Below are 16,544 nucleotides of genomic sequence, written 5' to 3'. Positions count from 1 at the left end.
TTGAGTTTTGAATTGATTCATGAATGGACCATTCTTTATTTTGCTATTTCTTTGAAAAAAATTCAACTGCCGTTATCTTCCTTTTGTAAGAAAGGCTCTATCTCACCCCAGGTGGGATTAAATCGGGTTTTTCCGAAACCACTCGTCCAAAATGGTTTCTTTTGGTCACATTTTTTAGTTTCCACCGTGGCCAATCTCCAATTTTTATTAAATATATCAAAAATCGGAATATCAACTAAGTGAATCCTTATTATCAACTAATTTTTAACATTGTGCATGAGCTTGCGATTTTTAAAGGAAGAAATAAAATGATAATAATATTCAAAACGTTGAAAAAATTTAAGCTTGGATTCAAAAACTCTGAAATTAAATTAGAGCAATTCCAGCCCAAAACAGGAATTTTTTAGGTACTTTTTTCTCGACCCTCTCCGATTTCAATGAAACTTTGTAGACATGTTATCCTACGCTTATATAAGCCATTTTTGTGTATATGGAGCCAGTTACACTCGATAATGACATTTGAGAAGGGCGTACGTGTTTTAAATATTTTTGTTTTCGTAATTTAAATATTGCTGTATCTCGAAGCCGTTGCATCGTATCAAAAAGTGGTCAAAGACAAACTTGTAGGAAATTTGACGGGCTTTCCGGAAAAAATACACTGGAAGAAAAAAACACGCCACTTTTATGAGATTTTTTGATTTTTAAGTTTAAAAGTCAAATTTGAAGGTGAGCCCACGATTTTTTTTCGTTCAAAATTTTTGTGAAAATAGCCTAAGATGTTACAAAAAGACTCACGAAAAATGCAGGATGGAGCAACTCACCTAAAAAAATACAAAAATCATTTACTGAAACTGTTTTTTTGAAAAGTGCTCTAAACGTCAAAATTTTCAAAAGCCGATAGTGGGAATCGATTCCCCAGACAATTTTACATAAAAGTCTCCATATTGACCATTGTCCTAAGTCCGATCCTTGTGAAGTTATAAGCTAATTACATTGCTCATAACTGAAAACATAATATTTTTTCAGTGTAGTATACTGCCCATGTTCGCATAAATGTCCCATATGCAAAAACAGCAAGCTGAGAAAAACGCATTTGAAGTTTGTCCCACACATAAGGCTACGTGTTAAGTTTTCGTGAAAAAAATGGATTTCCTCCTGATTTCTAGAACAAAGTACTGGATGATATAGGCTCTTTTGAAAGAGCACACGATTTTGAACCAAACTGCATCATTAACTCAAAAGTGATGAAAATGCATATGGGACATTTATGCGATCATGGGCAGTATAGTAACCCTGGTAGTAAATTAGCTTATATCTGTAAGCCCATACATCCAATTGAAATGTGGCCAAGGACAAACTTATGGGAAATTGGACGAGCTTTCCGTTAAAAATATTTTCGAGACTGAAAAATCTAGTCTGTCATATAGAAATTGCCAAAAACCATCAAAAAACCTAGTTTTTCAACATTTTTATTTTTGAAACCGCTGTAACTTCACAAGGATTGGACTTAGGACAGTTGTCAACATGGAGACTTTTATGTAAAATTGTCTGGAGAATCGATTCCCGTGTTCGGATTTTGAAAATTTTGACGTTTAGAGCACTTTTCAAAAAAACAGTTTCAGTAAATGATTTTTGTATTTTTTTAGGTGAGTTGCTCCATCCTGTATTTTTTGTGAGTTTTTTTGTAACATCTAAGGCTATTTTCGCAAAAAATTTGAACGAAAAAAAAATCGTGGGCTCACCTTCAAATTTGACTTTTAAACTTAAAAATCCAAAAATCTCATGAAAGTGGCGTGTTTTTTTCTTTCAGTGTATTTTTTTCGGAAAGCCCTTCAAATTTCCAACAAGTTTGCCTTTGACCACTTTTTGATACGATGCAACGGCTTCGAGATGCAGCAATATTTAAATTACGAAATACAAAAATATTTAAAACACTTACGCCCTTCTCAAATGTCATTATCGAGTGTAACTGGCTCCATATACACAAAAATGGCTTATATAAGCGTAGGATAACATGTCTACAAAGTTTCATTGAAATCGGAGAGGGTCGGGTACAATCGATTCCCTATTTGACATGGAATTGCTCATTAATTAAACATCATTTTCAAATTGTATAATTTCTGATCAATAATTCATTTTGAACTATTTAATTTCTATTTTTTGGATTTTTCGGATTAGAATTTGCATTTTGAAAATTTAAAAATTTCTTTATTATTTTTTTTTATTTTTTATTTCGGAATATCAATTGTAAATAATTTCCAAAGTTTATGTTGCCACATTTTTAAAATGGACCAAAAAACAGAGCGCAAATACAATATTTTTAAAATAAATAGCTTCACAATTTTAATGAAAATGACTTATTTCGATTAAGTCTTTTTAGGACTAGCGACCAGGTCGGTTCGGAAAACAAATATGAAATGTTTTTCCTGCTTTGATAATCATATACGACATGTTTGGGCTCGTTTAAAAATATTTATAATGTTTGTAACATGTCGCGGAACCGTGGAAAGTTTTTTTTCACGAAAAAAGCATTTCGCCATCAGCTAGATATTTTGAAAACTAATGATGCAAAACAACTGTACTGATTTAAAGTGTGTTTTGAAACACTTTTAAAATAATAAAACCATAGCTTATAGTTTTGATTTTTAACCCTCTCGACTTTGGTCAGAGTTTAGTGACATAAACTTCAGAATAATATTCGCAACGGCTAATTAAAGATTTAAAAATTTTACACTTTCAAATTACTAAATTTTCATAATTTTTGATTTCAATTTTTTTGGTAAAAGACAAAAATAATCTATATATATAAAAAATTTCGACGATTTTGTTCGAACGCGAATCAGTTCAATACGGAACGTCGGATCGAGGTGCTTTTTGCTGCGTTGGGTTCGTATAAGTCCAAGGAAGGTTTATACGCTAACAAATTGACACTTTGGCCACTCTGGAACCGATTCCGGAAAATCTGCAGATTGTATGGGAAAAGTTACGTAAAATAAAATTTTGATCACAGGAGGCTGAAGAAGCCAGCAAGCAAGAAACGTCAACAAACGAAAAAAAGGGCAGGACGAAGTTTGCCGGGTAAGGCTTGTATAAACATAAAAAATTTAAGATAACAATTCAACAGAATAATATCAAAAAATCTGAAATTCCAAAAATTAAAAAATCGAAAACTAAAAACATAATAAAATAATTAATACTTAAGAAATCCTAAACTAAAAAAAATATCATTTTAAAATTAAGTTATTCAAAATCCAATAAATTATGTTTTTTCAATCTTTATTTTTGGATGCTTTAAATATTTTTATGTTTAAATTCTAGTATTCTTAAATTTATTTATTTTTACCAGAAAATTAAGTGATTATTGTAATGGCTTTTCCCTTATTTCAGCATTTTAAGATTCAGCGTTTTGACAGTCAGCTTCATGAGGCAATTCTTCAATATTATTTAAGCGAATACATTATTTTCAAACTATATTTTCAGTCGCATTCAAATAAACAAATCAAAATCTCATCAACACATATTGCACCCGAAGAAATATCAAACGACGCTTTTTGTTTCTGTTCCTTTTCAGCTGCGTACCGCTTAAGAGAAGTCTTTTCGTAAACCTTTTCTTGACCGTTTCTTGAGATTTTTTTAATGGAGTTTTAAGAGTCTCCGTACTACAGGACATTTTTTAAAAATTTCGTTTGAATGTAAAATATAGTTCTTGTAGCAAAATTCAGACTAAGATTTGATTTATAGGAAAAATCTAATTGATTTAAGAATTCTTACATAAAGTATTTTTTACTTTTAAAACAAAAATTTAAGATAATAATTACACATGATAATTTCAAAAAAATCTAAAATTCCAAAAATGAAAAAAAAAATCAAAAACTTAAAAAATTATAAAATAATTACAACTAAAAAAATCCTTAAATTATAAAAAAAAACATTTTTTATCATTTTTAAATAAAGATATTCAAAAAATAATTTTCAATCATTTCAATAAATTATGTTTTAATAATCTTAATTTTTTGATGCTTCGAATAATGGTATGTTTGAATTCTAGTGCAGACTAAGATTAGATTTACAGGATAAAACTAATCGATTTATGAATTCTTACATAAAGTTTTCTTTATTTTTAATTTAGCAAGGTTTCGTAAATATAAAATTTCTAAACCATAAAATGTGCAGGATTTTATTCCCAGAGTCAAGATATTGCTTGAACAAACATCGATTTTAATAAATGGTTACAATCCTAAATTATTCAACATGATTAGATCCCAGAAACACAAAAAAAAAGGATTTCATTTGTGTGTTTTTGTTTTAGAAGCACCACAGCCAATTTACATTATTTTTCCCCTTTATCTTGAAAAATCATATTGGTTATCAAAACTTATTTTAAAAATTAATATAGTTTTGACAGTTATTTCAAAATAAATAAATACGTGAATTGAAGATTTAAATTTGTTAATCGTGTTACAATTTACAATTTTTATCGTACATTTTATTTTATTTCAAGAAGATGTGTCTCAGGAACTAATAGATCAATCTCCAATGGTTCTGAGTCTTTACACGATAAGAACAATACAAGTTTTGCTTGATGTTGCTGTTATATTATTTTCATTGAAATACTTGTTAAACAGTTTGTACACTATTTTCAATAAATTGGATAATGTTAATTTTTGTGTTTTAACGAAATATGCATATTATCGATAAAAAATGAATGATTTCTATGAATTCATAGACTTTTAAATATTTTGACTCTGGATATCTTTAATAATGTCTTTTTGATACTCTTTGGTTTAAATTTAACCGTTTATTCGATCAGAAAATTTTATTTTTAATTTAATATATTTTTTTAATTTCGAAGATAAGCAGCACTGCAACGATAGATTGAAATTTTATTAAAAAATTATCTTTAGAATTAAGATCTGATTAAATTTTTTTGTCATGTTTTCAAATTTTATTTTTGCTCAAATTCTGGACCAATTTTTCAGAGTACAATGAGGAATGAATTTGAAAATGGCTTTTAGTCGGAATATTAAAGTTAAACATGAATCGTTTTAATGTTTGATGCAATCGAGGAAAATTCTAACGGTTACATATGCATTTTAAAAATGGTTACATATGAATTATTAACAACTCTTCCAGTGAATATTTTGGCGTTAAAATTTAATTTAATACATTTTATCTAAATTTTTGAACACATTAAAATTAAACACAGGCACTGATTTTTTTTTCTTCAAATCTATTTATTAACAGATATCCATTATAGGCCTATAGGGTCGTCCAATTACCATGGAGACACTTCAGAAGCTGAAATTTCAACGATTTAATTTTTTTGTATTTCATTAAAATTACAATTAAAATAAAACATTGTTTATGTTTGTTTATACAATTTTAAGAAAAACAAATATTCCAGTTATGAGTTTTATGTTGTGCTAGAAAAAATGAAAAATGTCAGATAAACCATCACAATTATCACACAGCTGAAAATGAAAATCCAGACGGTTTAAAATTTAATAGGTCAAATTTACCAGTTTGTTCGTGGGTTTTTCTCTCAGTATAAAATACAGAAAACATAATACTTATGGTTAGATAAATCGATATTTCTTTAATTTTTTTTTTAAATTTAGCGACGTTTATCACGAAATTGGATTACAACTAAACAATTCAAGAAAATGTAAAAAAAAACACTTTCTCTACTCCTTTAATACAAACTAGCTGTTAAAATAAAGAAAAAAAAAATGACGAAGGAGTTTCTTCAATAAAGACATTGAAAACTTAATATGAAAATCTTTGAAAACTTTTTTGCATACATTACATTACAATTTTACAATTCATCTCAATAATTATACCACAAACCAAGTGATGGTATAAATGATTTGCTGATTTTTATACTCCTTGAATTTTTGCACCCAAGCCCCCCCCGAACAAAAATCCTGGCTACGGCCCTGCCAAGAGACAACGCATAAAGAGACCTCATGATAAGAAAGAGATTCCATGATCATTGAAAGACCTCATGGTCACTAAGAGCCTCAATAATCACTAGGAAACTTTAGGCTCATGAAGAGACCTCATGATACTAAGTGACTTCAAGATCACTAGGACATTACAATTTCACGAAGAGACCATATGCTCACCAAGAGATTTGATAGTGACTGGAAGACTACAGTGGCGCATACAGTGACCTCATGGTCACAAGGTGATTTCAGGATCATCAACAGTCTGGACCCGAAGCCTGATTTTTCTGTTACATTCTTATTGGAATTCCATATAAACTGTAACGGGAACTGCAGGCACCGGGTCCTGACTATTAAGAGACCTCATGGTTACTAAGAGACCTCAGGGTCACAAAAAGACTCAATAGAATAGTCGCTAGAATACTTCAGGCTCATGACGAGACCTCATGGTACTAAGGGACTACAAGATCACTAAACATTAAAATTTCACGAAGAGACCTCATGGTCACCGAGAGGCTTCGTAGTCACTGGAAGACTACAGAGGAGCTACAGGGACCTCATGGTCACTAGTATGTTTTAGGATCACTAAGAGATCAGGGTCACTAAGAGACTCAATAGAATAGCCACTAGGTTACTTCAGGCTCATGGTACTAAGTGACTACAAGATCACTAAGACATAACAATTTCATGAACAGACCTCATAGACAGAGACTTCGTAGTCACTGGAAGACTACAGAGGAGCATACAGTGACATCATGGTCGCAAGGAAATTTCAGGATCATTAAGAGACCTCATGGTCACTAAGAGCCTCAATAATCACTAGGAAACTTTAGGCTCATGAAGAGACCTCATGATACTAAGTGACTTCAAGATCACTAGGACATTACAATTTCACGAAGAGACCATATGCTCACCTAGAGATTTGATAGTGACTGGAAGACTACAGTGGCGCATACAGTGACCTCATGGTCACAAGGTGATTTCAGGATCATTAACAGTCTGGACCCGAAGCCTGATTTTTCTGTTACATTCTTATTGGAATTCCATATAAACTGTAACGGGAACTGCAGGCACCGGGTCCTGACTATTAAGAGACCTCATGGTTACTAAGAGACCTCAGGGTCACAAAAAGACTCAATAGAATAGTCGCTAGGATACTTCAGGCTCATGACGAGACCTCATGGTACTAAGGGACTACAAGATCACTAAACATTAAAATTTCACGAAGAGACCTCATGGTCACCGTAGTCACTGGAAGACTACAGAGGAGCTACAGGGACCTCATGGTCACAAGTATGTTTTAGGATCACTAAGAGATCAGGGTCACTAAGAGACTCAATAGAATAGCCACTAGGTTACTTCAGGCTCATGGTACTAAGTGACTACAAGATCACTAAGACATAACAATTTCATGTACAGACCTCATAGTCAGAGACTTCGTAGTCACTGGAAGACTACAGAGGAGCATACAGTGACATCATGGTCGCAAGGAGATTTCAGGATCATTAAGAGACCACATGGTCACTAAGAGACCTCATGATCACTAAGAGACCTCATGGTCGTTAAGAGACCTCATGGTCACTAAAAGACCTCATGGTCACTAAGAGGCATCATGGTCACTAAGAGACCTCATGGTTACTAAGAGACCTTATGATCATAAGAGACCTCATGGTCACTAAGAGTCCTCATGGCCGCTAGGCGGCTTCAGGCCCATGAAGGAAAATCATGGTCACCAAGTGACTTCGTAGTAACTGGAAGACTACAGAGGAGTATAAAGTGATCACTAAAAGACCCCGCCAAGAGACTCCGTAACATACAGTGACCTCATGGTCGCTAGGAGACTTATGAAGAGACCGTATCGTCAGTTAAAGATCTCATGTTCACTGGGAGGCTAAATGATCGCAAGGAGATATCAGGATCACTAGGAGACCTCATGATCATTTAGAGACTTCATGGTCACTTAGATACCTCATGGTCACTAAAATACTCAATACCAAATTTCACGATCACTAAGAGACGTCATAGTCACTAGAAGTCTACAGAAGCGCATAAAGATACTTCATGGTCAGCAAGAGACCTTATGGTCACTGGAGACTCCATGATCTCTCGAAAGCTACAGGTTAACCAAGAATCAAAGTTAGACGCCCAAATTTGATCAAAAAACCTCGAACCCTACCATCTCACCCAACTCCGCGAACTCCGCCGAGGCTCCTCCACCCCGAAAAAGATCGCGATGTGTGAAATGAGAGCACAAGTGTGGGAGGTTTCCACCCGTGTGGAGGCACTCCAGGGGAGGGGAGGCTCCGGCGAATGTTATAATTATATTTCAAATAGAAGATTAACAGTATTTTCTCATTTGGGCGCGAGGGCGAAGGTTCGGGTTCGCTTGATGGATTGGGCGGGTGGAGCAGAAAAAAGTTTCGCATGAAATTGATAAAATGTGGTGTTGCGGCTGGGGTTTGCCGTGGGCAATCGAATTCGGGAGATTTGGGAGAGATCTAGATTTGGGGAGTGGAGTGGGGAAGCCATCGCAAATGGCTGTAATTTGCTTCGTTTAGCTTCTTGATGTTAATTGCTGTTATCGAGATGTGTGTGTGTTGGGGCTTTGTTGTGTTTGCAAAGCAGCTCTTTGTTTTTACGCTGATGATGAGCGTAGATTTGGGTGGGTTGGTACGAGCGTTTTAAAGGAGAATTACGGTAATCGACGGTGAATGAGGACAGTTTGAGCTGAGGCCGCAGCCAGGTCCAGAAATACCCCTGGTGACCTATCGGGGCTGCGTCGAGCTACGGAACCGTAAATTTCAATATATGCTAATTCCCTGACGGCTCTGTTTGTCCGTAGACCACCGCCGGAGTTCACACAGGTGAAAGCCACACCAACGCGTCGTTCCGTACGAAAACTCAAGTCCGGCTTGACCGCACCGATACAGCACATTCTCGTGGTCAATCAAACATTGCAGGTCATCATTTCGAGCCCGGCGAGGCCACCCACAACTCGTTGCCCCTTCCCTCCCCCGAAAGAGTGTTTGGTGTCAAGAGGTTTCACACTTCAACGGAGGAATACCTCAGGAATAGATATGCGCGAGGTGTCGAAAAAGTGCTGAACGAAAAAAAAATACCGATGGCAATAGACACAGTCGTTGAAAAATTATAATTGAAAATTACCTCCGCCGATAATCGAGAGGGGGGGCGTCTCGGGGACGCACGACAACTGGCTGAGCACGTCAGGAACTGGAGGTGTTAAAAAGTGCTGAACGTGCGCGCCCTGTTGACGAAGTCGACAAAAAAACAAATGAAGAACACAAAAACGAGCCATCGAGTTTACATACATGTGTAGCCCCAGTTCCTCACCTGAACGGGGGGAATCGGGGTGAAATGAGCAGATTTTCGGTTCAGAAACTGTCAAGAAACTGTCAGATCTTATATTCGGGCAAACAGGCTAGAACCTGACTAAATCGATCTACAGATCATATCAGGTCATATCAGGTGAGTCGACCTTTAAGAACTGGTCAGAAAAAGTGAGGTTACAACTCCCAACCCACCTCTCAGCGCCCCGTCAAAAAAAGAGGAACTTATGCGCCCTCTAAGTCGACCCCCGGCGGAGGGTGGCCCGGCCTGCGGCGGGGGAGACATTCCGCTTGACTATTCATTTATTCTGCACTCGAACGAAATTAAAACCTTTTAAAAACGCGCGCGACATTCGAGTGCTTTCCTCGGAGAGTGACTTACGCGAGGAGGGGCGCGGTAGAAAACAGTTTTTATTAAATATGGATTTATGCACCTCATGGGGTACTTTGCGTCGGGTAATGTGCGTGATGTAATGTGGGAAATGCGGTGCGTTATATGGGGTGGGCGGTCAACTCCCAGGTCCTGAACTCCGGCGCGACCATTTTTGCATTTTTCGAGAACAGTTTGCCGAAATTATGCAGAGTTATGCGATCGTCGGTGGAGAGGAATGCAGGGAGCTAATCTGCAAATCTGGGTCATCAAAACAAGACTAATAAATTCAATCCCGCGGTCACCGCAACCCCGAGATAACGGGTCGTTGAGTCCGCGCCGGAATGCAAAATAAAGAACTCCAAGGAGTTACGCGCGGGGTGGACCTTAAATTTGAATGTTTTTTCAACAACTCGCGAGCACGTTTTTTTTGCGGATCGCGAGGAAAAGCGCTCGCGAAGCAGTTGTTCCAACTAGGACAACACGGTCGAACCCTTTTGGCAGGTAGAGGCGGTTGGCTCGGTTTACAAAACATGGCGACCGTTCCATTCATCGCGGTGCGAGTCCAAGCCAGCAGGATAAACAAAGTGTGTGCGCGCGGCGACCTCGATTAATTAATTCTGCTTGACTGTCATTCAGATATTGAACGACTTGGTTGCGAATGGCCGTTGAAGTTCTGGGCGTTAGCTAGGTTTTTGAGCTGCTCAGTATATCAGAACAACGGTTTGGGATCGTATAACCGAATTGCTGTTGACCAAATGGTTTTTAAACAACCTTTCGGTGAAATGACAATTTCACTAAAAGGGTTTGGTTCCTCAAAGGTTGAAGGTTTGGATCAAAAGTGCAAGTTTGCCAAACGGTCATTTCACCGAATGGTAGCTTATAGCCACATAGTTACAAGAAAGATTTGAGCGTCGTTTCATCAAACGGTCATTTCACCGAAAGTTTATTTCTATTCATGCCTACAACAATCAATTGAGAATCATTTCACCAAATGGTCATTTCACCGAATGCTAACTTCTTCAAAATGTTCAAAAAGGATGAGATGAGGGTCATTTAATCAAACGGTCATTTAACCGAAAGCTAACTTCTAACCATGCTTTCAACAATGAATTGAATATCTTTCACCAAATGGTCATTTCACCGAATGCTTACTTTACTTTACTTTTACTGCTCGTACAACCTCCGGGTCATGAGCTGTCTCCAGATGCGCTGCCACTGAACTCGGTCTTGGGCTGCTACTCTCCAATTCCGACTCGGAACTCCCACACTTCTCAGATCTTCCTCCACCGAATGCTAACTTCTTCAAAATGTTCAAAAAGGATGACATGAGGGTCATTCCATCAAACGGTCATTTCACCGAAAGCTAACTTCTAATCATGCTTCCAACAATCAATTGAGTATCATTTTACCAAATGGTCATTTCACCGAATGTTACAACAATGTTCAAAAAGGATGACATGAGGATCATTTCGTCAAACGGCTTTTTCATCGAATCATTCTTCCAACAACTAATTTAGGGTCATTTCACCGAATGCTAACTTCTTCACATGCGTTCATGAAGAATTTGAGGATTACTCCGTCAAACGGTCATCACACCGAAAACTAACTCTTTTCACACTTTCAGCAGGACAAAAAGCCATGTTTTGACGAAACGGCATTCTGTGGTAGTGTTTTCGCGTTCAGACTGTATCCACCCCTTGTTGATCTTTGCCAACGGGTTGTTGTCCTCCGCTGTGGGGCACCAAAAAATGCAGGTGTCAAGGTGTCGCACACTATCTGTTGGGGGTTGTCCAAGGACGTCCGACCTTGCCCCCGGACTGTTTGTTGAGTCTCGAGAACGTGGACCGTGTGAGTCGGCGGGGATTCGGACATTGTTTTGCCAAACAACACACGCGCGCGCGCAGGCTTGTTGTTTCGGGGGACCACAGTTACATCAAGCCTGATAAACTGGTCAGCTGTCCACGCGTTCATCAATCGGGTCAAAACTTTACGCAACGCTGATCTGAAAACGAAGCCTGTCGATCCGAATTATCGCCGACGAGTTTGCGCGCAAAATCAAACGATTTTTCGGAACCCTTCCAGTTGACATTCAAAAGTCGGTCACTCCGAAAGGCAAGGCGCACATCCCTTCCTGGCCTCCTCCCGCCCTGGCGGCGGAGGGGGCGGTCAGTTCAATCTTTCATTTCCTGCGTGACCACGGCGGCAGCCAATGACATTAATTTATTCCACGGGCCACTCATTTAGAGTTGGTCCCATCCGTCGCGTTGCGGGAGGAGCCCCCGGCTTTTCGTAGAGTCCACCGCAGAGAGAGAAGGAAAATTATCCCACACTTTTGTGGCCGACGACACATCCGGTCCGATCCGGTCTCCAAGGGGCTCCAAGGGGGGGGGGGAGGGTGCCAGGGGAGGAACCTACTTGACGCCCTCCGGGCGCGTCCGCGATAAATATTGCCCCATTGGCGTTTCTTCTTGTTCTCAACGGGGTTGAGCCGATGCTTTTATGGTCCGGTTCTTTCCTGCCTGAATGTCGGACAAGTTGTCCGGAGGCTGGTCGCCGCAATATTGATGAGGTACTCCAGATCGGCAGGTCTTTAGAGCCGCCTGAAGTCCTGAAATTCGCGGTTCGTTGACATCGAAACTACAAGTTTCTTCGAAAGCCCCGCAAAAGGGTGGGAGTTGGGAGCCCACCGCTCGAGATGATGTTCGATTTTTATGGGTTTCCGCTCCTTGTAGCGATTCGGCTGCTGTGCCGACGGGATTGCAACATAATTAATCCGATTGATGAGCACACAGCGGTGCCTATTTCGGCCAGGGGTTTTCCTGTGGAGACTTTCAGGTGGTGATTGCGATCGCTGCGCGCGTGGCTGTGATTTCGGTTTGGTCACCACCACCAACAGTTTGCCTTTTTTGTGGGCCATTTCCGTCGCTGCGAGAAACGGAAGTGTTGATGGGTTTTGTGTGGAGTCTGGGTGTACTCCCCCCGGTGGGGGTTTGTAGACAGTAATTTTTGGAGGATGGTTTGGGTTATGTGACACTGACGTGAGATCGTTTTTAAAGGTATTTGTTACGAAAGAGTGGTCTTAAACTTTCGAATGGCTTTGGGTGATGTGTTGGGACACAAAACTTTCAAAAATGGTGTTGATATTGTACAAAAATATTTTGTTTGACTCAATTATTTGTTGATAAACATGTTTAAAAATTTGAATAATTAAAACACTTTAAGAAAGTCATAGGAAAATCTGTTTCAAAAAGATATCCATCAAATTCCGAAGTTTCAAACCTTATTAAGATTTCATGAAACTTCAAAATCTGTGTTTTTGCAACTCCGTTTTGAAAATACTTTCTTTCCCTACATTCTATAACGGCAAAGTAGCCTAAATATCATCACCAACAATATCAGAGCTGAAAAGTTTATTTTATCACAAATTTGAGTGCTAAAAAGTTCAACTTTTCAACATTAGTCTGCGATCAGCAGAGCAGCGAGTCAGACGTGTGTCCCTCCAACACCAAATAAGTGCTTAAAAAGTGCAAAAATGCCTCACGGCAAGAAAAAGAGGCGGTCCTCACCAGCAGGATCGGCAGATTTGAAGAAGCTAAAGAACGCCGAAGCGCTACCTGCAAAGCCAGGCAGTTTGAGCAAGGACGCTCAAAAATTGTCTGGAAACCAGTTCGCTACCCTTCCTGTGGACGTGAGCGAGAAGGAAGAATTTGAACGACGGGAAAAGTTGCCACCCATTTTTGTGAAAACATCGTCATCGGATTCGGTGCGAAAGTGGCTGACCGGGTTTATCAAATCTGGTGCTTTACGAGCTTCCATTCGCTTGTGTGCCGATGGACTCAAAATTCTGCTACCTACCAGAAAAGATTACAACTACGTTCGGGATTTCCTGAACAACACCAAGATTGAATACTACAGCCATGACGATCCAGGTAAACGCCCCATGAAACAGGTCCTCCGAGGCCTGTACGACATGGATGTGAGTGTGCTGAAAGAAGAGCTCAAAACTCTTAAGTTGAACGTGATCGAAGTCTTCAAGATGACGAGACACAACAAGGACATCAAGTATCGTGATCAACTGTACCTGGTTCATCTCGAGAAAGGATCGACAACGCCGTCTGAGCTGAAAGCAGTTCGGGCAATTTTCAACATCATCGTGACTTGGGAACGTTATCGTCCAGTACACCGTGACGTGACGCAATGTTCGAACTGCTTGCAGTTTGGACATGGTGGAAGGAATTGTTTCATCAAGAGTCGTTGTGCAACCTGCGGAGGTGAGCACAAAACTCAAGCTTGCGAAACAATCAACGAGAACATCGAAGCCAAATGCTTCAATTGCGGCGGCGACCATTCGACCAAGAATCGGAGCTGCCCAAAACGTGCTGAGTTTGTAAAAATTCGGCAGCAAGCGACGACGAGGCACCAACCAAATCGTCGCAAAACACCACCAGCATACACGGACGTGGATTTTCCTGCTTTGGCGTCACCTGGAGCGGGATCTGTTCGAGTGGTTCCAAATCTGCAGCCATTGCCGTTGAATCAGCGGCAAAAAGTTGCAGAGAATACAACACCTCCAGGCTTCAGTCAGCAACCGAGGGAAAACCAACCAGCATCAACGGATGAAGGCAGTAGTGACCTGTTTTCACCACAAGAACTTCTGAACATTTTCATCGAGATGACAACAACTCTGCGTGGTTGCAAAACTCGCCAGGAACAAGTAAGAACCCTTGGAGCATTCATCTTAAAATACAGTTCGTAGTTTACTCGTTCTAATGATTTTGAATATTTCAATGAATTTACATTTTTTTAGTTTTAAGTTAGGATTAGTTGTTAAAGTGATTTTTTTCTTTTTTACCCAAATGTATTCGATTCAATGCAAAAATGTAAAACAATTTGAAGCAAATAAATGAATGTGAACAGTTAATAATAAAACGAAAAATACAATAAAGATGAAGAGCATTTAGCCATACCACTTAGAATGTAAATGAAATGTAATTATTATAAGAAAGTTCAATAAAGACATATTTAATTTCAAAAAAAATTTCACTTTTCAACATTTATATCTTAAAGTAATACTTTTCGATACTGTTTTGGATTTGAGTTGACCAAAAACACGCCTGAAAATCTAATTCAAAAGTTTTTTTTTCGGATGTTGAAAATTAGGATTTTTTTAATCTCGTCACATCTAACAAATCTATGACTTTTGTTAAAAATATCAATAGTTTAACCAATCATAGCAAACAAAGTAGTATTATTTTTTTTATTTTATAAGCATTTAAGAAAAAATGAAAACAAATTAAAGTAGCTTTTTATAAAAGAATTGTGAATTTCAAATGCATTTTAAACTGATTTCACCTTTTCTGAATCTTGCACCCAAAGTTAAGCGAACACAAAATAAAAAAATGTTTGATAATTTCAAATAAATTCAAAACGAAGTTTTGCGAGAAACTCACCATGGTTGGTATGAATTTTGTATTATAATCTTTGGTTATGTCTTAGCATTTTGAAGTACTATTTGAATACTCAATCATTATTGTTTTGTCATTTCTTAAACCCTCATCATAATTGAAATTGTATTCATCAAATCTTTTGGAAAACATGATTTTAATTTGTTGATGACAACATTTAAGTTTTGTGGACTGTCAACATTTATTGTTTGTATTTATTTTTGTATTAAAGGAAATCTAACATTAAATTCTTGTGGATTATCTAAATAAAAGAGTAAATTTTTATAGTGTTTATGAACTTCTATTATATTACAATTTAATCTAAACTTTATTTGAAAAAGGGGTTTAATTGTATAAATAATTTATTTTGGCTCTTTTTATGGTCAAATACATCATTTATTTGAATTAAAAATACCCAACAAACATTTACAGTTTTTAAAGTGCTTTTAAGTATTATTTTGACAATTTTTCAAATAAAGACATGGCAAAGTTGTCTTGTCATATCTTGTTGCAAATATTACTTAATCATTGTAGCAAATTTAATATATTAACTGATAGTTTAGATTTTAAGATTTTTAAACAGAAACATGAGTTGTTTAATGGTAGTACCTCAATTGGTATAAGGATAATGAAAATTTTGCAAAATGAGATACATAAAAAAGACTTCAAGGTTATCCTTGCTACAGTTTGAGTGAACATGAAAACAACATTTCCTAACTTTTTAACCTTTAATATATCATATTTGTTGCTAGAGAATTGTGAAATAATGTCATGGAATATTTCAAGTAAATAAAACTATAGAGATTTTATTTTATTTTACTATGACTGAGAATTTAACTCAGGAATACAATAATAATATTACCCTTCTAGTGCCATTTTTGTTAAAATATCAATTCCAGCGTACCTTTCAAATCCAAAATTTTCTGCAGAAGGATAAAAAATATTGTCTGTCTGTGTGGATCAATCGAACCGCGCACTGGACTCACAATCCAGAGGTCGCAAGTTCGAATCCCGGGGCGGACACAAAAAAATCTATGTGTAAATATAGGTATTCGGTGCCCTCTCCCCGAGCCCATACCTTCACACTTAGGAGACCCGGGAGGCGGAGTCTTGTCGCAAAAAGAACGATACACACCTGTGAAACCGTTGACGAAACCGCGAGGTTTAAGAGGGCCACATTATAAGGTGTTACGTCGATTCCGTTTTTTATAAGAACTATGATGTTAATGGAAAAGTAAACTACAATTCAGTAACAGTTTTGCATTTTTAAGTTTTGCAAAACATAACTGAATCAAATACGATATTTGTTTTATGATTCAATGGACTTAAGAAGATAAGAAGATCTTTTTAACATATTTTGTTCTAGAAAATATTTTATATCAAACTATTCTTTTTCAAGATATTAAAATTGACAAAAGATCTACATCAAATAGAA

General features: G+C 37.4%; 1 protein-coding gene across 1 annotated transcript in view; it reads right to left on the bottom strand.

Annotated features, from left to right (window-relative positions):
* LOC120420813 (zinc finger protein GLI4) overlaps positions 1-16,544 on the bottom strand; it is a 90,462-nt gene that overhangs the window by 71,808 nt on the left and 2,110 nt on the right. The window lies entirely within an intron of this gene.

This window comes from Culex pipiens, chromosome 2, assembly GCF_016801865.2.
Source record: "Culex pipiens pallens isolate TS chromosome 2, TS_CPP_V2, whole genome shotgun sequence".
Taxonomy (NCBI): Eukaryota; Metazoa; Arthropoda; class Insecta; order Diptera; family Culicidae; genus Culex; species Culex pipiens.
This window is presented reverse-complemented; position numbering and strand designations above follow the sequence as displayed.